Here is a 21,912-nt window from a genome sequence, read left to right on the forward strand (position 1 = left end):
CTTTTTACGAAGGCAGAAATAAAACCCATCTGGCATGACATCAGGAAGGTAAAAATATGTAATGTGACTGTGAAACTAGTATAGGTTAACTTGTGACCACAACAACTAACACAGATCACTTACAAGGCTTTGAATGTTCCTGGTGTCAGCCCTTGGCACAGCTAAGACAGTTTTGCTGCCTTTAATTTCATATCGCAACGTATCTGGAATTTCAAGCTCCCAATTTCCTCAGCTGACAGAAACGGTTTCTGAGATGGTTTCTGCATTCTGGGAACAGATTTTTACCCTTAAATTAGCCACGCGTACTCTCAGACTTAACATTTTTTGTCTGGAAATAAAATAGCAGCGATAATTGTTAATTTAAGACCCCACATGATGCAAATTTGCATTCTGGAGCCAAATACTGTGATTGGAAACAGATGAACATGAAACGCCTTCTACTGAGTGGAATTAAAACTAAATATTAGTGAAGCGTGTTGCTGATTTGATACATGATGCATCAGACATTGATTACATTGATTACATTTTTCTTTGTTACAGTGAAATACTAGAAGTGCCCTACTAGTATTTCAAGAATTGTACAACCATTGGCATAAAGTGCCACATGTATGGCTCTTGTCCTCTCCTGCCCTCCTTGGTTTCAGCTGGTTTCCTTGTACTCACCAAGGATGAAGCTACTGGATATATGACATTCTTTCCATTATTCCTGACGCTGAATTTCCCCCTTTTGTTCAGGAACTTTAATGATGAAGAGAAGATTTTAAACTTTAATGCTCATTTGCTCAGACCTTGAAATCAGGCACAGAGTTGACTCAGAGATGTTTAAGCTTTCTTCTGGTTTTGAGTGCATTAGTAATAACCAGATAAATAACAGAAAGCTCTGGAGGATGATGGCTAGAAGCGCTTGCCTGCACTGAAAGTCTCTGTTATAAGAAGTTAACGCAATCTACTGAATGGAAAGACTGTACCACAGTACAGGTTGGGAATAAAGAATGGGAAAACCCCTGGAACTACTGAACTGTTTCCAAAGAGGATTCTGCCATGTTGACACCTACATCATTGCGTGATTGGGGCCAGCAAAAGCGAGCCTTAATCTTTCTTAAACAGTACTGAAGTATATCTTTGCAACTAATGAATCTGCCAACCCAATCGATTAGTAAAGGTCAAGGAAGAGAAATTCATTACCAGAACATACCTCACAGGACAGCAGAAGAGGACATGGTAAAGTCCTTCTGGAATTGCTTTCCTTTTATCAAACCCCAAGAAAAAATGTACATTTTAATTCAAAAAGGTACCTGTAAAAGCGCAATGCCAAACTGTTGTCCACACTCTGAATGGGGGAATGTAATGCTCCAGGGGATTCTGAAAAAAAAAAAAGAAGAAAACAAAATATGAAAAAAGACATTAAAAAAAAACCCCAAACAAGAGAGCAGTAATATAGCAGACGTGTACGCGTTAGTGCTGCTGTCATGTTGGAGGTCGCGGAAACAGGGTGCCAAGGCTGGTCCATGCCATGAGGAGGGAGGGAAAGAAACGCAAGGCAGCCACAAGAGCAACCAGGACTATTTCACGTGAAAGATGAGATAAGTGATGAAATCAACATGGCTGTGCACTGGAAAAGCTACGAGCTGTGTAATAATAACAACTAATTAAAAAGTCATTTGGGAAGCCTCAGAACACAAGCTCACATATGCTGCAGTATCCGGGGTGCGAGACGAGATGCAGCCAGGCTGTGTGGACCAACGAGTAACACAAACAGGGCCAAACTTCAAAATGAAATTTGTAACAACACAAAATTCTGCATTTTAAGTTCTTGTTATAGATAAACAATCCCTGTTGTTTTGGTCTTGGCCATTACCAGACGAAGAAGAGAGAAAATACTGTAAAAATCCCCCCACTCTGTTTCCACGACAGAGCTTTCGCAGGGCACGGCACCAGGGTCAGCTACTTTGTCAGTAACTGAGGATCAACACGTAAATGTTAGTGTTACTTCAGGGCAGCTGCTAGTTGATTTTGACATGAAAATACAGAATTTACAGTGATGACCTGTTTTTAAGTGACCTCCCATATTCAGAGTTAAGGTCAAAGAGCAAAAGGTTTGTGTGCTTAACCCCCCCAACCCGCTGCGAACTAGAGATGACAGCATATTTTCCAAACTAACAACCGCTGCGACAAAAATCTACTACTAAATTTTAATACATTGATTAGGAATTAGTTATTTACTATTCAACACCCATTTGAAGTGATTATTCATGGAAGAACTATAACATTAAAATGGTAGGACAAAATTACTAAAAAAATGTGTGAATTTTGCCTTTTTTTTTTTTTTTAATTAGGCTCTTCCCATTGTCTAAAACACTTATTATATTATGCTTTTTTAAACTATGGCAGTAGCGTTACAAAACACCACTCCTGTCTATCCGATTGATACACGTTTCATTTCATATGCAATACCTTCTCCTTTTTCTCTCCAAAATAATTAGGTACTTTTCTGGGTTTTAAATCAGCTACTAAAATCCATGCAGAAAGAAATCCAAACCTTTGTATTTTGTGTCACCTGCTAAAAATATTTGTAAATGAATTCACAATACAATAAGCTGACAGAAAATCGCATAATTTTAAAAATTTGAGATTATATTCCTGTAATTAAGTATTCATATACGCAATAGTTAAGGGAAAATAAATCAGTGTACTCATTTGGGAGGAAAATGGCTCTGCTGCAGGACGCAGCCTGCCTCTGCACATTTTTACGTGCAGGAGGGCACTGATGCAGTAAGAGAAGCAGCAGTTTTTCCTAAACCTTTGATGAGGCTGGTGACACCCAGCTGACGGGTGGAAACGTCAAGCTGAGGAAGATCCTCCAGCACAACAGTTCTTTAAGAGAACTCCAAAACACAAACACCATGTAAGGGCACACACCAAAAAGTTTCCTTCTTCCCATATCAACATGTATACACTTGTATTTTTTTATTGATACAAGTACATAGACATAAAACCTCACATATACATCATTTACACGGATACTAGTAATTCAAACAGACCTGAAAACTATTTGTGAGGTAGTAGCTATACACAAAAATACCTTCAAAATTTTGGCAAGACTAGAAAAGTTTCTATCATTTCCTCAACATATGTAATGCTTATTTTAGATAGTTATTCAAACAGCAACAGGGATCAACACATTTATGATGTGACCGTCAGCGTTAACTATATTGTAGAATATGTTCTTGTTTAGTGAACAGCAGTGTATACTATTTAAAAAATGTGTAGCCTACTGCATCTTCTAAGTGTTCGAAAGAGGTCGTGGTAATAAAAAGTGCAAGTATTAGTACTGGAGTAGCTCTCGTACAGTGGGTTGCCATAATCCTCTGGTTCCACAATAAACATACTGCTCCAGGTGCCTCAAGGGTTTCTTGAAAAGGTATGCATTAAAACATGAAATCAGTAGGAAGGGACACATCACATAAGCTTCACTGAGCTTGGATCTGGACCCAGGACAGCAATGATCAAGGAAGACTGACAAACAAAACCCAAGCAGATTAATGTTCTGCGGAGCTTTTAAGCATATGACTGGTTTCAATGCTCATGCCGTGAAACAAAACACCAACAACTCCATTTAGCATCCACAAAGGTGCGTGCAGTGACAAAACTGTTAATGGATAAGGCTGATAGAGTAATACGGAGTCAGACCAAGTACTATGTAAGCTCTTCAACACGACAGCACAACGTTCTCCAGTCTACACATCTCACACATAGACGGGACCAACCATGAAGAACCACCAGAGACAACCACCTGTGTGCCTCCGCTAGAAGGAGAGCAAATCCTCAGGCACTGGATTTTGTAGATGCCTGATGAACAGCCCAAGGCGGAACCATACATTAATCCACTGTTTTAAGTGGATGAACTGTTGTGATAACAGATCTCCGCTAGCATTTTATCAGCCCAACATAGTGCAGGCAGGGTGCAGCGAGGTACCCTCATTGGCACGGCTGCACTGACAGCTGTACACAGTTACCACTCCATTTATTTCTCATTGCCACTCTTTCTTAGATTTTTTTTCCCCTTTAAGTAACCTAACAAGGCAGGGATAGCAGATCTGTATCACCACCACACAGAAGACTGGTTTCCACAATACTTTGATTTAGGAACAGTAAGTGGTCCCACAGTACTTCTCTTAAAAATCAGTAACAGATATGCTGATACAGTGCTAAAGGCACGGTAGCTGAGATCTACGCAAAGAACTGATCGGTCACTGGCTCTTACTGAACAGGTGCATGGGATGTAGTTGAACTCTGGCCTCAACATGAATCATTAAAGCAACTGTCCTTATCTTTCCAATTCTCTTTAAATAAATAGAGGGTGAAAAAGCAAAGAAATAAAAATATATAAAAAAATAAAAATCAAACATTTCAGATCTTAAACAGCACACAGAAAGCTGATGTCAAACTTCTCAAAATCACAAAAACCCAGGAAACTGAGCCACGTACGCCAGCTAGTTTAACTCCTGAGCTTCAGCTGGAGGATTTAGCCTCCTTTGTAAGGGCAGAAAATGCATGACTCCTAGACAGGAAGCACAGAAACCAAGGTAAGAAACTGTGGACTAGAGTTGGACTGTAAAAAAATATTAATTTCTTCAATAATTTTCAAATCAACCAATTATAGGAGTGTGAACTACCACATTCTCCTCTGAATGGATGATTGTCTATAGCTTTGTTGTCTACAAAATCCTACAGCCTCATTCAAATTTATCTCCAAAAAAATGCTTTCGGAATGCCTAGGAAAAAACCACTCCACAATGGCCAGGCAGCTGGCATACCACAATTGCTCGTTACCCTAATGTCAACATCTAATTTATCATCTGCTGGTGAAATCAAGGTCAAGGAAAAGCATTAACAATTACTATAAGGAGATCTGGGAATCTTAAAATTAAATTTGTAGCTAGATAAATTCTAAACATTTCTACCATTTGCAGATATGTATTATTTTTAGCATTTGGCAAGCAAAAGGAAGGAGTGATGCTCCTTTCCAAGACTGACTGACTTGAAGACATCCACACCCAGGCTGGATGCTGGCACGACCGAAGCTTTCCCTCCACCAGTAGTGCTAGGACATTCTAGTAACACGCCATGTTTAGAAGACTCATTAAATAATATGTATCTTTGCAACGGGGTTGAGACTTTTAGGACTCAGAGTCATTGAAATGTAAAAGCAACATAGGAAAATAAAGATTTTCTTCTCTTTCTGGCTAGCATACCTACTTTTTCTGTGGGTTAGCCTTCTCTCTAAAGGTACCTGATCCTTCTGAGTTCACATACACTTCCAATCAGCAGGGCCATAAAATTCCACTTAGTCTCACCAATGGTCCCTTTAGTTGGCTGCTTGTCAGTTCAGCCTTACAATAAAAAGAAAGCACTATGCTATGTCTGCCACGCAAGCAGGATCCCGGTGAGGGTTTTAAAAGGGAGAAAGAGGCCAGCTTAACATCTGGATTACTTATTTGAGACACATCTGAAGAATGAAAGAGACATCTGGCCGTGGATACTATCAGCAGAGGGACATGGCTCATAAACAATTCTCCAAGGCAATGCCAAGGACAGATCTTCTTCACCAGCTCTTAACTGAAGAGGATGGTGAGCCCCACACGTGGGATAAGCAAACAAGGCACCACAGTGAAGATTTAGGGAGTGTACCCGATTCTTCCCATTTTTACTTGCTAAAAACCATGGAGATTTTTTCCTGAGCCAGAACTTGGCTTTTCCTTAGATAACCACAACTTGAGAATTGCCAAAATTTATCTCGGTTTAGACGCAGAGATCGGAATCTTAAAGAATAATAATCAAAACAAATAAAAGGACTGTTTCCCCTTGCTGATGAAAAATGAAGGAAAAGAAAAATGGAATAAAATTATTATAAAGGAACTTCCAGGTGTTTTCTTAGGCAACATCATGCCCACTAAAAGCATCTTACAGTTTGCAGTCTGTCTTGTTACAATAAGCTAAAATATTTATACCTAAATATACTTTCCATAGCTGTTCTGTTTTTTGCCTTCATACAGGTTTAGTGAAGTCTTGACCCTGAACATTAAAACCATAGAAATACCACAACAGGAAAAGTGAAAACCACACACACAACCTCATTTGAACTACCTGGATGACAACAAATCTTAATCAGGAGACCACACAGTAACACATGCAGACACACAGAGAAGAACGTTGTGTGCCCAACCTGGCCAAGCTGTAAATGAATGGAAAGGGAGCTCAAAGCCGCAGCCCGAGCTTGGCTGAGGAGCACACAGTCTTTCTTTGTAAAAATATTCATCTCACTGCTTTTTTTGAAAAAGTTATCATAATAGGGGAAAACAAAAAAAACCAACCCACACCACCCCACGAGACAGTTCCAGAAACACAAAAGCTAAACGGAAATCTTTAAGAGAATGAAATTCAAGTCATCAACGACCTTTTCCTGCACGAATCACGGGGAAACTTTGCTGGCTTTGGTAGTATCGGCAAATGGTGACTTAAAAGGTTGAATGGTTTATGTGAAATACTCACTTGTGGATGTGCTACTTTCTTACCTCACTGAAAAAGCATACCTGGTGTTTTCCACAATGGAATCCTCCATTTCCCCACTTGCATAGCTGTGTTGGTTTTGTTTGGTTTGAGTTTTTTGTTTATTTATTTAAAAAAAAAGTCTTGTAATAATTATGATTAACAAAAAACTGCAGGTAATCTCTCATTCTGAGAGTTAATGTTGAACAGATGTTTCAGCACATCTAATTGTACTTAGTTTTGCCTAATCTACCACAAAAGAAAACCAATTTTTGAAATGAGTGACTATAGTTGGAGCAATATAATTGGAGCACATCTGAAGCATATTACCTTTCCCAACAGTTATCGTGCGTGATATAGATATCAAAACATTTTTATAGACAGATACATTTTTCATAACTTTTACCAAAAGGTGAATTGAGGTACGAAAAATGTTAGGCCCGTATTTTTCATGGAAATGGTTAATTAAACCTAAATTCAGAGACTTTGTGCATACTTTCAAGAGGTACTTGGCATTCGCAAGCCAAACTGTGATCATGAAGAAGTAGGTGTTTGGTGTCTCTGAAAACCGAGTGCAGCAATTTAAACTGGAGCGCACAGAGTCCAAGGCTACCTTTTGAAAAATTAGACTTCACACACCTTTGCTAGATGAAGAAGGCACCATGCAAGATGTAAGGAATACAGTCCATTCCTCTCAATATCCCTGGTCCATCACCCTTGGCAGCAGATCACACACTTCTGTTACTAACACCTCTTGGTGAAGAGGAGGAGATGAAAATAGGACTCAGCTACATATGTGCTCTAGTACCAAAAGGGGATTCTTGCTCCCTCTCTACAAAAAAAAAAACACCTCTGATTTTTATGCAGTTATCTAATTAAATTTCACTATGCATATTAAGTTTTCTGATGTCTAGCTGTTTTATGTTCAGTCCAAAATCAAAAGAGCACACACTCATAAACGCCCCTTTCATTAAAAGAAGCCAAACCAAAAATTAAGACAAGGTTTGTCATATGTAAAGATATCCCCCACTCTATTTTAGTTGTTTCCTCAGTTCAACCAAGGAGAAGACATCATGCACTTAACTCCTAACTAGGTCACAAACTCTACCTTTCTAATGTTTTATTCATGTACCTTGTAAAAGGATGCACATTATGTCAAGTTCCAAAAGGAGCATCATGCTATGAGCAACAGCTCTTCTGGAATGGATCAATATTGTATTGGTATTACTCTATTTTAGGGAGGGAGAGACAGTTCCAATTTCTTCAGTCGGTGAGGAATAACAACATAGAATCAAGTTGTCAATCTCTTGACATGTTATTTGTTTTAACCTATAGTCAATAGTTCCTTGATGAGTCTGTGGATTATTCCAGAAGAATTCTCAAAAATATCTATAAGAAAATGTATTGTCCGAAGTCTAAAATTGCCATATAGAATTCATACATACGTCAGACAACATTTAACGGTCTGCACATCAAAAAAAGTCGAAACCTACCACTTCATAGTACATCCTTGGAAAACCATAATGCTTTTAGAATGTACATGCAGAATAACCGTGTGTGAATTTTCAGCTAGGAGATAACAGGTATCTTAAAAAATTAAATGAGAATTCATCAGGTGCCGTAGCTCTCAGCTCATTAACCTGGAGGTGCACAAAATGCCTGATCCTGTTTCTTAGGATCTTTACAAACTGATACCTCTTTTCAGGCCAGTACTCATAACACATGATTCACTGAGATTTAGAAATTCTATCTTGAAATTTTCTTTCTTTTTTTTTTCCTCCCCAGCTAGAAAATGTTGGTTATCTATACCACACTCAGCACTGCTGAGAAAAAGAAGGGCCTTTGCAGAGGTTAAAAGCAGACTCTGGGCACTGAGCCAGCCTCCAACTGTGCTTTGCCATGCTAAACTGTGTGTGGATTTGCCACGATAGTATACAGTATCTGTAAAAAGGCTCTTGAAATACCAGAGGCAACCTAATCTAAAAAAATAAATAAATACGGAAGCAGCAGAAAACATTTTTAAGTACCATTTTTCCACTTCAGTCACTGAGAGAATATGATTTACACCTGGATCCTGGATCTGGAGTAGCATCCACCTTTTTGGATTGGATGTTTGCATCTGACTGTGGAATATTTAGTTTTATGCTAGCCAACATGTTTTAAGTTCTTAAAGAATAAAAGTCAGGATCAATACTTGCTGGATGGGAACAGTTGTAAGAATGAACACATCGAGAGATAAAAATAACTGAGCTAAGAAATATCCATTGTTTTTTTCTTTTCTGTTACCATGCCATAGAATTTGGTGTGACATCACAGTATGTGCAGCCATCTGAAAATGTTACTTTGTTGGAGATGTTGCACAGAAAGGTAGAAAAAAGGGACAGTTTAAGACCAGTTGATATGAAAATGGGAACCAGGCTCTGGAATATATCTGGGATGCAGCACAGGAAAAAAGAGAGCTCATACTGTAGACATGCTGCCTGCCCGGTGCCAGACCCATGTTGACCCACCAGAGTGAGTTGTGGGGCTGGACCACAGGAGGAGAGGGGGAGAGCACTGTGTTTGCTCAGCCCTGAAAAGAGAGGGCTGCAGGGGATCTACCCACTGTCTGCAACTGCATGATGAGAGGGGACACAGACTGTCCTCAAAGGTGCACAGGGAGGGGAGGCATCAGACAGAGCTGCCACATGGGAAATTCTGGCTGTGTGCAGGGAGAAAATTCTTTTTGTCATCATGGAGCCCAGAAGATCTGATGGACCTGCGTCCTTGGAGATACTCAAAACTGTCCTGTGCCTAGGCCCTGAGGAACCTGATCCAATGGGACCTGATTTGGGCAGCAGGATGGACCAGGTGACCTTCGGAGGCCCCCTCCAACCTACACGATTCTCTGATCTCATCTTGTTACCTCTGTTTCAGTGGTACCAAAAATTGGTGTCTCTTTGCCTCACCCTGTCCTCAGCAGCAAGTGACCCAAACACGGGCGAGACAGTAATAAATATTGCAATTCCCACGTTAAAATCCATCACCATAGATATCCATTTCATCCTATCACTCCTTTTTTTTCCATTCTTGAAAGACTAAGGTATTTGCTGCTCAGTATGCGCTGGGCATTTCCTCTGCTCTTCTGCTTTTTGCACCTCTCAGTGATTTAGCTGTCAACAGCACATAAAACAGGATGACTTGAGGAAATCAAGAAAACCTGAGGATGCAGAACAAGGACTACTGAGGGAAAAAACAGGTATGATCTCTCCTTTTTTAGCAGCGGGCACCTGTAACATATTCAGCAAGGCAGTTAGTTAACAGGCAGGGCTGTGCAGGAGTTCTTTGTGTACAGCATTTAGGAATCAGTTCAGCGAAGGGCTGAGAAGGACAAGAAGCTGCTGATGCCAGTGTTTAACTGTCAGCAGAGGCTGAACGGGGCTGATGGGCTGTGCCATTCTGTGCCAGCCTGTAGCATTGAATATGCTACGGACATCCCAAATACACAGTTCTGGTGATACAGATACGCAGGCACATGCAGTGACACACACGATATGCTGGGACAGAACTAAGCGGCGGGTATAACACTGCTACTTAGAAACTCTAATCAAAGGAGATTTTCTGACGCCACAAAGCATGTACCAGGCAGAAAAATCACCAAGGGTCCCACATAAAGTTCTGTCGTACGTATCACATTGACTGAACTAGCCAGTTTGATAATAGTGATGTGATCTGCTCCTTGCAGCTCATGGAAGATCACGTTTAGGCAGAACCATGCAATGATTTTATCAAAAGAAAATAGAAGATCTTGAGTTAGGCTAACTGTTTGACTCTCCGCAATGTTTCCGCCAACAGTACAGGTAAGAATATACAAATATTTGTAGTGATACAACTCAGAAGCAGTATTCCTAGCAGACATTAAGCAACAGAGATCACCAAACTAATTTTTTTTGCTTAGTGGAAATAAATAACAGCATTATTAGAAACTGACAGAGAACAAACAAACTAAAGCAACTCGGCAAACCCCCACAGAAACTGGCTAATTAAATAAACTCCCATTTTTCACAGCAAGGATGCCTGGAATCTCAAGACTGTAAAACACGCGACTCTCTTCCCCCATTTCATTTTCCTTAAATCAGCTCTTTTTTCTTCAGTATCCTAATCAAACACAAACTACATTTTAAAAACATCCATCTTAAGAGATGGGCACAACTCCATCATGAAGCTACTGAAATCAAAGCGCAACCCTCTGGTACTTTTGTCACATAGCTCCTGGGAAAAACTGCTGGGAGAAGGGAGTCATTAGAGAAGCAAGTCCTGCTCGGTGGCTGAGCATCTTAGAGATGTTCCGTGCAAGATCTCAGGGTCTGGATTCACAGCTATCTTATCTGCTAGTTACTAATCCATATGAAGCAAACTTTGCAAGGGTAATATCAATATGCTCATCGATGAACCTCCAAATGGCTTTATGCTGCAGATGATGTCCACACTGCATGTAAGCCATGGTACTACAAATGTGATTTAAGGTTGGTGAGGTTTCCAACCAGTGTCCCTGCACTGTCAGCAATCTCTTCTTCACTTTATTTTCTCATCATGTTGTCTATGCTATGCAATATGATTATTAGAACAGTATACCAGGAACCCACTGAAAAGGAGTACATATTAAAAGTAAAACATTTCCACCCTCATATTTCCTACAAAAGAATAAATGTATACAGCTCCTGCCACTGCATCTTTGTTTTCAGGTTCCAAGCATTGTTACCAACTCTTTTGATAAGGAAGTTACTATTATCTTTACACAATAAGAGGTGATGCTAGGGATTAATAACATATATGTAATGTTTATTAATTTTGTACTGACAGTTTATTTGCATTTATAAGCTATACCTCAGGTACGATGACAACATAGCTGTCCTCCACTAGTCACACGCAGATTGCTTTCATCCTACAATCCCTCCACCAAAGCTCCTGGTAAAGAAAAGCACGACTAATGTAAAATGCTTCACTTCTGAATTGCCGTGTTGTAAGTTATGGGACTGCTATAGCACCCACAGCGTATTAACTGCAAAGCACTAAACCTATACTGAGATCTCCTTCAGAAAACTGCCTACCTGGTGGGGCGAAGCACCACAGCAGCAATAGGTAAGGGGTGGCCAGAAGTGGACCGGTTTCAGCTGTCCAGGATGCTGGTGGATGGCTCACCTGTTAGATGAAAGCAGCTTAGGGTAGGATCGCCCTTGTGTTATGACAGCTCTCGAGGCAGCCGAATGATGGAGAACTTGCTTTGCAAAGGGTGCTCACTGCTGTGAGAAACCCTGGAGCAGCTCCCGGAGAGCGGGAGCGGAGAGGGGCAGGGCAGCCCAGCCCAGCCGCAGCGGAGGACGCTGCCTGCGCTGCAGGTCACCTCCTGTTCCCCCCATCTGACAATGGCAAATCTCTTAGTCACTTGGCAGTTCTGGGAACGGAATATTGTCTTGTGAAACTCCAATATGGTTTTAATGCTACCATTATTAGCATTGTCTTCAGACAATAAAACGTTCTGTCGCAGTGGCTGTGGGATGACAGCAGTGAATACACACTGAGTCACCCCACATTGATTTAAACAGCACAACTGTGTGAACACATGTCCTTTAGTTAAATCCACACACACACACTCAAACGTAAAAATAAGCAGATCTCCAAGGAAGAACTCACTTTCTACACAATGCAAAAGCAACCCTTGCCGCTGTGCTTCTACAACCTCAACAAACATGTGGCAAAGGGCTTAGTACGACTACTCCTATTTTCTGACCTAGTAGTTGAAAAGTACACAAAGCCATACCCAAAAGGTTATGTCATTAAAACTGCATGTGCCTAAACCCATCTTTATCTGGTGACCTCCACAACCCAAGCAGAGATGGTACCTACAACCAGGCACACAGTAGAAGTTTCGGGTTCTCCGCCTCCCCCTTCAAATCCAAACAGCACCTCTCAAGAAGAAAAATCACTCGGGTGTTTTCTCACTACACGTAATAACATACCCCCCAGTTATGTTTAATCCTATTCAGAGCAGAGGATTTCAAGTCGGAGCATGGGGAGGGTCAACTGCCCAGTCATCCTTACCACAGGACTTGCTGTGCTGCCAATTCACCAGGCGCTGCTGATACCAATGAACATCAAAACCGAAGCAAACAACTGCTCTGTGTTCAAACTGGCCCGTGTTTCCGCCCCTTAACTAAACCGTCACCAGGAATAGAAACTGGGTAAAGCACAGCTTCTGTATTTTGAAACGAAACTACAGAAGGCAGAGAGGGTTAAAACACACACACGTTTTTTCATGTTGTGCCTGTGAAATCACCCTCCGCAGTCTTCCTCACACCAAAGCTGCACAGCTGCCTGAAGGCGCATCATTTTACACTTCCTAAAACAAAACCTCCTACGTCTTATGCTTCTAACATGCAACCACATACGCTCCAACCAGGTATCAGCATTATGAAAGGATTTTGCTGTCGTGCACGCTCCCAATATTGGGCACTTGAACAACTGTCCTGCCTGATAGAGCATGACTTCAGTACAACATGGATTCAAAGCACGTAAATCGAGGCAAATAGAGTATTAATACCACCAAACTTAAGATACTTTAATTCCCGTCCTCTAGAAGGAGCCCTGGTGTGCCTACCTTGAGTTACTGTCCTTGCCTTGCTGCTTGGGGGAACTCCTCTTCCTTTGCAGTAATTCCTCACGGACAAGAGCTAGGGAAACAAGTCCCCGGCTGCCTGGCAGTTTTAAACTCAATCAGACAACCTGAGTAAACAATAGAGCTTGCAAAAGTGTTCAAGTGTCGATCTGGCTATAGTAAAAATAATACTAACAAAAAGCCTTGATTTTTCCCACAGAAGATATCTGAAAGGGGCTAAATTTCACAGGCAAATCCCTCCCTCCCTTGAAACAACAGTGTCTAATGGAAAGAAACTGGATTTTTCTTGCCTAACTGTGAGGAAAGCTGTGGACCATAGCTTCTTATATATCCAGAACGTAGGCAATACCTAAGAATCTTAAAAAAAGTAGTTCCCCCTATGAATCTTTACACAAGTTTCTGCAATTACCTACACAGAACAATGTTAGACAAACAGCCAGCACATCTTAAGCCACACTGAAGGCTGTGTGGGAGCCCGGCAGGAGAAGCTGGCAGTTGGCCACCTCGTCAGGGACCAAGGTGACAGGACACGCTATCTTTAGGAGCAGTTTTTACCCTACACTAATTTCCCCTTCTTCTCCTAGCAGGTCTCTTGTGCACCTGCGCAACCCAAGCCTGGTTATCTCTGCCGGCCCAAATAAGCACAGCGCAGTGCGCATCCCTCCCAGCAGCTGAATAACACACAAACTCAAAATAACAGTGTGCCGTTGACCAAAATACGTTGCGTGCCACTGGTTTCGTGACTGCTGGGGCTCCCTCAGGTCTGCACGGTGTGGGATATGTGGGGGCAAGAGGCAACAGCTCCCTCAATTCTCCCTTCTTCCCCCAACAGCAACCATATGCCAGGCAATGTGTGCATGGAAATGGCCAGGGACAGCAATGGCGGAGATGCTGAGGAAAACCTGACCTGGTAAAGAAGGATGGCGTGCTACCATCACCAGCCCCTAGCCCTCTGAAAGCTTATTGTGCCTCGCTAAGGAAATTAATGTGACATCAAGCCAACAGAAACAGGGGAAGGACTACAGCAAGGAGAAATTTGTAGGTCTTTGCCCCAGGGTCCCTCCCACCCATATATTCATTGCCCTTAACCTTATTTCCTCCCCCCAAGAGGGCACTGAAAGCCCTGCTGGCAGGCCACAGGTGGGCTGGCTGTCACCCTTGCATGGGGCATCCCGGGGCTGGCTGTCACCCTTGCACCAGGCATCTCGCTCTTCTCAGATTAGACAATCGAGCCAGAAATGGCTACTCCAGCAGTGAACAAAACTAGTGTAAATTACAAAGGGAGGCAGGACCGAGGGTAATTGTAATACAGTATTCCTGAGCCAAGCTTTTAACTGGTTTTGCATCACCACCACAAAGCGAAGGGAACAAAGCTCCCGAGCAGGGTGTTAGAGCACAGCCTTGCATCAACATCACTTAAACGGCAAAGGGCAGCCTGCTGACTAATGGCCACTTGTAGCGTTAACTCACTCCTGCTTACGTGCCATCAAGATGTATATTTTTAATCACACTTCCTAACCGTTTGCATTTTCATTTTACATCGCCAAGCAGGTGAATCCTTCTAACAGTAGTATGCAAAAACTATGTAAAAACTCAAAATTTCAGGTCAGACCACTTCCTCTCCTGCTTAACCCGACTTCTCAAACAAGGAGAGACCTGCAGCGCAGAGGGGCAGTGTTCCAGAAAAGCTCACTTTCAGGGACTTACAGCTTATCCTTCGTAGCTCATGAGGTGGCTTGTGCTCTAAGCATGTGAAAAAACTAGTAGTTATTATTACAATTAGTTACTATTATTACAATATGTATCATGCTAAATATTTATGCCCTTTTCTCCTATGCCAAAAGCTCGTGCTGCTACTTTACTGTGCAGACACGAGCCTTGTATTTCTGGGTTGTCTCTTTTTTTTTTTTCTTCGTCTTCTTTTCTTTTTCTCCCCCTCTTCCCTCAGACATAAAGGTAAGCTTTAATATTTATCCCAAAATCCAAGAACCATGAAATTTTGGTGAAAATAGGTATCGTAAGATGACAAAATGCCCTGAGCGTTAAAATGTATTAAAAATACCAATGTTTCTTATTTCACACATTCAATCCTAGAGTGATTTTTAGTAGCCTACAAAACATTAAAGCCTTGTAAAGTCAGATTTACAACAGAACTTGGAACAGCCCCATCTATAGCCTATGAAGTGCTGTTATAATGCAAACTTTAAAAGTGTCAAACTTCAGTGAATTATGAAACATAGCGCTTCCCCTCTTTTTTAGCTGTAATCTTGGATGGAAAGCGGTTATTACAAAAACTGCCTGCCCTTGTGCTGTAAAATTTTATTATTTTATTTATTTATCTTACAGCTGCTATGAAATTAAAAGTGACAAACTGTGCACTAAATCACCGATTTTACTTTTTTTAAAAGTCTGAATATCATTACGAGTTCTGGATTGAAGTCTGTGGATAAAAGCAAAAGGAACAAAATCAAACAGGAATGTGTAGGTACATCCAAAAATCAGGTTTATAAGTTTCATAAAAGATATGGGAAGCAAAAGACAGAACAATAAAAATCTGACAATAACACAAATTCGGGCAGTAGGGACAAGAAACTTAAATTGAACAACTGTTTACTGGTTTTTATTCCTTCTTCCTAGTTTCCAAAAACACAGAGCATCCTGGTTTTTGGGAAACGGCCTTTGGGTAAATCTGTTCATTTTCTTCACAGTGGATCAAAATAAAATTTTAAAAGTATCAATTTATGCCTACTTTCCACAGCGCAGAAAGATGAACAGCTACTGGTATTTCTGAAGAAATTCATATCAGTAAATGTGCAAGACCTAAATACATATGTGCATTTCTCTTTAAGTATACAGTAGCACAATAACTTGGGGGAAACCCCACCAAACTGCTAAATAAACCTATATGTACTACATTTTCACAGTGAAGGGCCAAATTACATCAATGTAGCAGATGTCACCTTTTTTATGTGATGCCATGCGTCCACTGGGGCATAAATATATACTAGTGAAAATTTCTCTAGAAATTCTTGGGTTTTTTTACAGTATCTTACTAATCCTTATAAAATAGCATTTTTGCACTTGAATTCATTTATCTTCTTTCATTCATCATCAGTAGCTATTGAAGAAAATTAATAATTGAGATGCCAAATGTTGCCATTTATTTCAGTTTTGTGTGAGAAAAATAACTTAGAACTTGAAAAGTGTCATTGGAAATACAAACTTTTTTTTTTACATTGCATGTATATATAATAATGCATTTATAGTATTTTTTTCTATATTTTACCCTGAACTCCAGAAAAATCACTGCTTTTCTCCCCAGCATACTTTTCAATTCCTGCAAAGGAGGATGAGGATCCTATGTAAAATGTCATTATTTACAATGTAAAACATTTTATAAAGAGTAAACAGAATTTACCTCCCAAACCAGGACAGCAGGGGAAGGTAAGAATAAGTGAGAAATATCAGAAATACTACCAGAGATAGAAAGTGAAGCCATTCATTAAAGAAGTTATTTAGCTCCTAGATTAAGATACCAAAGAATACAATTAACAGAGGATCCGCATCCCCGCAGATTACTAGGATTTGGAGAGAGCAGAACAAAACATTTATAGACCGATTAAAACTATACGATATCCAACGTGACCATCAAATTTTGTGAAACTTCAATTTTTTCTCTGTGATGCAACTCAGATCATCTTTCCCCTCCCAAAACCTTCTCGTGCAAGGCCTTTTCTGGATCTGCTCCAGGGGAAGGCAGAAGCACAGATGAGCTAAAACAAGTAACCCAACTTACTAAACCCACTGCAAGGCTGGATGCATATGGAAACGAAATCTCCATTCCCAAGCAGATAGACTAGATATGTCAGTACGTTTTTGCCATCTCTGATATAAAAATAGGCGTCAGCAAAACCCAGTATAAATTCTTGCAAGCCCCTGCAGGAATGCTGCTGTTTTCCTCTGGACTGTTCAACCAGCACAACCACCCAGAAGCTTCTCATAATCAAGGAAAAGTGGGGGGGAAAGGCGGAGGGGGAACCCACTCCAAAACCTCACTTCTGCTGTGTTCAAAACCCCCACCAAACTATTTTTCTTATTGGTTAGACGGACCTTGCAAAAAATATTCCTGGGTCATCGTCGCTGACCCAGGGTTTGTCCCTTGTCCAAGAAGGAATGACAGGATTCCTTCCCTGAGGTACTGGTGCCATCACTCGGGTTCAAGATAGAAGCAGTCAGGAGCATTTGGTGGCCTGGAAAGAAACCAAAACATATCTGCTTCTAACAGCAAAAGCAAAACGAGGCGTGCTTCTACAAGCTGCATCTTACTATTCCTCAGGAAAACCTCCCTGGCTTTTTCTGCTCTGTATTTTTCTGTGAGCAGGCATCACGATCGGCATGTGCGGGGGCTGTTGCCAAGTGCTCCGAAAACTTGCACTCCTACACCTCGTACGTGTGTGCCCGCGCTCATGCACGCAGAGAAAACAGCAGCAAACTGTGGTGGCTGTGACCCGGAGGAAGCACCGAGCACCGTCTGCCACCCGCTGAATCCATGTCTGCGGGCTGCAAAGATGCTCTCCGGCATCGGTGTGAGCAACAGCAAAACACACAATAACAAAGGAGCTCTCAAAAAAAGAAAGGGAAAAAAATAATCATTAGAAATGTTTTGCCTTCAGGCAGCTCTTGGGTTTCTCCCCCCACCCAAAAAATCTAGTCTGTTGCTTTTGTAAGCCGTTATTGTTGTTCATATACATAAATACAGTGATTTCATGCCTGTTCTAGAAAGTGAACAAATTGAGCTCCGGAAACACACCCCAGTGTATGACCGGAATACAAGCTCTCATGCTTCATTCAAGCTTCTCAAGCACAACTTCTCTTTTTCTGCGTTTCTTTCTCTTGCTTTCTCTATTTCCCTCTATTTTCTTCCTGATTTCCGATCTCCAAATTTTAGCAGATTAAACTGGCAGAGGATCTTGCTCCTCAATAAAAGCACTTCTCAGTCTGCAGCTGCAGCAGCCAGACGTGCTGCGGCCCCAGGATGCTGGATCAGCCCCGGCGTACGGAGCATTTCAAATTTAGGTCACCCATGCCTCTACGATCCCAGGGAGCAGCAACGGCATGTTTTTTCCACAGTTGGCTGTTTTCCTGCTGACCTGCACCTCGAACGAGACAACCGTCCCAACGCAATTTAAAGAACCAAGTCAGCACTGGAGATATTTAATGCTGAAGATGTCAAGAAAGGGCCAACGCGATTGGGAAGGGGAATTAACTTTCCCAAAGTTTGCTGCTGGAGGCCGAAGGGGCAAACACTGACACTGCAGGAAGGCGTTTGACTGGGTGTGCTGCCTGCACGACTGGGACATGAAGAGGGGGGGATGATGGCAGGCACAAATTGTCACCATGTGAGGAAAAGCGGAGCTGAGCCAGCAGCAGACGCGATAAGAGTTATCTCTGCTGGAGGCTGCTCGCTGCCACGCCGGCACCTCGGCTCAGCGATGACAAATGCCGGGGGGCGCCGGCGCCGAGGCTGGACCTCACTCATGATAAATATGGCACTTCGGGCGCTGAGGCTGTCAAACCGGCAGCATATCCACCTTTCTGACCCAACCCAGCCCTATTTGAGAGAGTAAAACTCCTTGAGGAAGCATCTGATTGCTGCACGAAGGCGAGAAAAGTAGACGGGTCCCGAGCTAGTGGAAGGTGAAGGGGGAAAACCCCCGACCCACTTCCCCTGGGGCTCTGCTCTTCCCCAGAGGGCTGGAGGGGGAGATCCTCAGCACCCAGCCTCCCGCAGCACCTGAAGCCATCCCAGATCAACGCAAGCTCTGGTGGCTCCTCTGCGCCCACACCTGCTCAAACTGCTGTCTAGTTGTTGGACTCAACAGTTATTCTTTTCCTCCTGTAGTTCTTTAAAAAATAATAAATAGGATTATACACTCGATACAACACAGCAACTAGCATGTTTTTACAGAAGAACAGTTCTGAGGCTATTGAGGTGTTCAGCTACGCATGAATCCATAGGGGAAAAGCTTAATGGATAGCGATACCGGGTATTTTAGCTCGCCCCGTAACTTTTATTTTACTGGTTCAAAGTTGTGTTGCTCCCCCGTGTCCGTCCCCGAGCACGGCAGTGCGGGCAATCCAAGGGAAGATTTTTGCGAGGATTTTTGCCCGCTGGCTGTAGGCTTAGCCAAAGATTAACAGAGAGATCATCGGAGAAGCTACGCCTACTGAATATTCACCCGCAACTAAAGCAGCTGAGCTTGTCATTGGGCATTGCAAATGAGTCACGAAGGAGAAAAACAATTTGGATGGGCCAAAGTATGAGAAGAAACTTTATTTTTTGGATAAATTCACAGATTACTAGATGTTTTGCCTAGGGGATGATTTTCAGTTTTAGAAAAGATAGTAAGGAGATGTATCAGAAAAGATCCAACTTCGGGGGGGAAAAAGCTTACTTTACGTAATGGAGGTAGGTTACGTGATAGAGCTGAGAATGAAATCATAAATGGAAGAAAACCCAGTATCATCTCTATATCGTGACAACCAGACCTGTCATAATAAGTAGAGTTCATATTGCCTAATTTAGTTAATAGGTTTTTAGAGAAACAGCAAAGTTCATTCATGGGATACATTTTTTTTCTCTGATGAGAGATTTGCAGGAGAATCAGTGAGACAGGCAGTCTTATAACTTTTACACATATAAAAGGCTAATAAGCAATTAGGAATTACAGATATTAGGAAAAAGAGCTGAGTCCTTCTCCAGTCCATTACCCTGCCAACTGAATATAATATTCTCCACCATCTCTTAGCTAATGAATTGCTAGATCTAGTACTAGAGACCAGAAGTGCCAGAGAGCCTCCTCCCAATTTTTATAGGAGATCAGTCCAGTCCCTGGGATTATGCATCTACGAAATGAATATTAAAGAAATTTTTAAAATATTTTTCTCTGTTAATCCTGATTCTTGCTACAATCACCTGTGTTGAAAGTTTCTTTTCTACTTCCGTTTTATTTCTTGTATTTGTGCTTTTCTTTCCTGATGGCCTTCCAATATCATCGATCTCCTCCAAGGGATAAAGCACCTGCAACTGACTGCCCATTTGAGGTGTCCATGCAGGAAAAACACAGAGCTTGTTGCAATGCCAACCAACATCAATAGGGATCCTCCACCAACTCCAGTGGAGGCAGGATCAGACTTTCAGAACCGCTGCTCCCCCCTGCAGTATGCTCAGTTGGGCACCTTTATATGGCCAACAGCTGCAATATCCCCTGCATTACATTTCAGACCCTTGCTGGTATTATTCCCCAGTTTTTTTCCAGCATTACCCTTTTTGAAGTCTCTCCATTACTTGCAGTAGTTTTATTTGGGATTATCTTTTGTAAAGTTAATTACAGTTTTGCATTTTATGTTCCTGACCTCTTTAGTTTCTTTTGAACTTTAAATATTTGTCCAGACTTGTATTTCCAGCTCTTCCTAATGCGAATGTGGTTCATACAGCATCTGAATTCCCTCCATATCATCAGTTTAGTGTAGAAAGGACAAAACTAAAGTCTTTTGGAGATGCAAAGGACAAAGCTTCTGAAGGAAGATGCAACAGTTAAATCCTGTTTTATCATACTACCCATCAGATTACTTTTGCTGAAGCCATTTTGACTTAAAGTTCTAAAATACTAGCACAAATAAAATATAATCTATTTTGAAGAAAAAAAAAGCCTCAACAACCCAGAATTAAAGTTATATAAGCTTAGACTGACTTCTTTAATAAAGCAATGGGAAGCCACAAACTGAGGAGAAACAATGAGAGAAAACATCAGTAACAGACCCACAGATGAGATATTATATTGCCATATTTGAGAAAAATAGATGCTTCAAGAGATGTCAGCCTACTGTGAATGCTAAACAACATTGCTGCCTAAAACGTAAGCAACAGTAGAAAATAATTCTTTATAGAGTTACAGTTAGTTTATCTTTAGCACCTGAGGAGTTTGGTGGTTTTTTTTGATTTGCTAGTCCAAGCACAACAGGGTCTCTGCATGCAATATGCAAGAACATGGGGAAGAAAGAGAAACAATTTACACCGAAGACTTGAGTTTGGATATAAAAGGCACTTTCCAATAATTTTTCCGCAGTAAACTATAATAGCAGACAAAGGTGATGCAGACACCATATGGTATGTTAATTCCAGTCCTGACAACAGCTCTGTTCTCCATCTATTCCTTCGCTAGACTGCGAGAAAACACACAACTGGTGTCACTGACACCCACGGCAAAACCCAGCCTCATCAGGCGTAGCAAATATTAACGCATAGCTAAATAAAAGCTGGGGTCACTGGGAATAAAAGTTGTGAACGAGCAGCCCTGCAAGCAGTGTCACGGAGGAGCATCGCTGGGTGGATAAGGTACCACAATAACTTCTTAGTAGGTGTTCAGAGAAGCCAGGACAAACCAGACACAAATACACCCTAGAGCAAGGAGGATGCATTGCTGCCTTTGCAGAAAAACACACAACAAAAAACATTATCCAAATAACATGCTTGGAAAAGGAGCCTGGGTCATTCTTCTATAAACCCAACCAGTCTGTACTGCTACTAGCGCATAAAACCAAACCTTAAGTGCCAAACAGGACTTGGTTCTTACTTAAGGACTTAAGTGCCGAATGTGGGAAGGGACAGTCGCAACACCTCCATGGTGACGCACCCAAACTTTCCT

At 41.6% G+C, this 21,912-nt stretch overlaps 1 protein-coding gene across 16 annotated transcripts in view; it reads right to left on the minus strand.

Moving 5' to 3' along the window:
* Nucleotides 1-21,912, minus strand: part of FAM110B (family with sequence similarity 110 member B) — a 114,692-nt gene that overhangs the window by 15,460 nt on the left and 77,320 nt on the right. For 14 of the 16 annotated variants that reach the window (XM_054190797.1, XM_054190781.1, XM_054190794.1 and 11 more), the window contains one exon: nt 1,296-1,362. The gene's annotated coding sequence lies outside the window, so the exon portion shown is untranslated. Of the gene's footprint in view, nt 1-1,295; nt 1,363-11,639; nt 12,602-12,630; nt 14,246-21,912 lie in introns of those variants that run through there. The other 2 variants (XM_054190796.1, XM_054190798.1) reach the window with 2 other exon arrangements.

This window comes from Rissa tridactyla, chromosome 2, assembly GCF_028500815.1.
Source record: "Rissa tridactyla isolate bRisTri1 chromosome 2, bRisTri1.patW.cur.20221130, whole genome shotgun sequence".
In the NCBI taxonomy this organism is placed as follows: domain Eukaryota; kingdom Metazoa; phylum Chordata; class Aves; order Charadriiformes; family Laridae; genus Rissa; species Rissa tridactyla.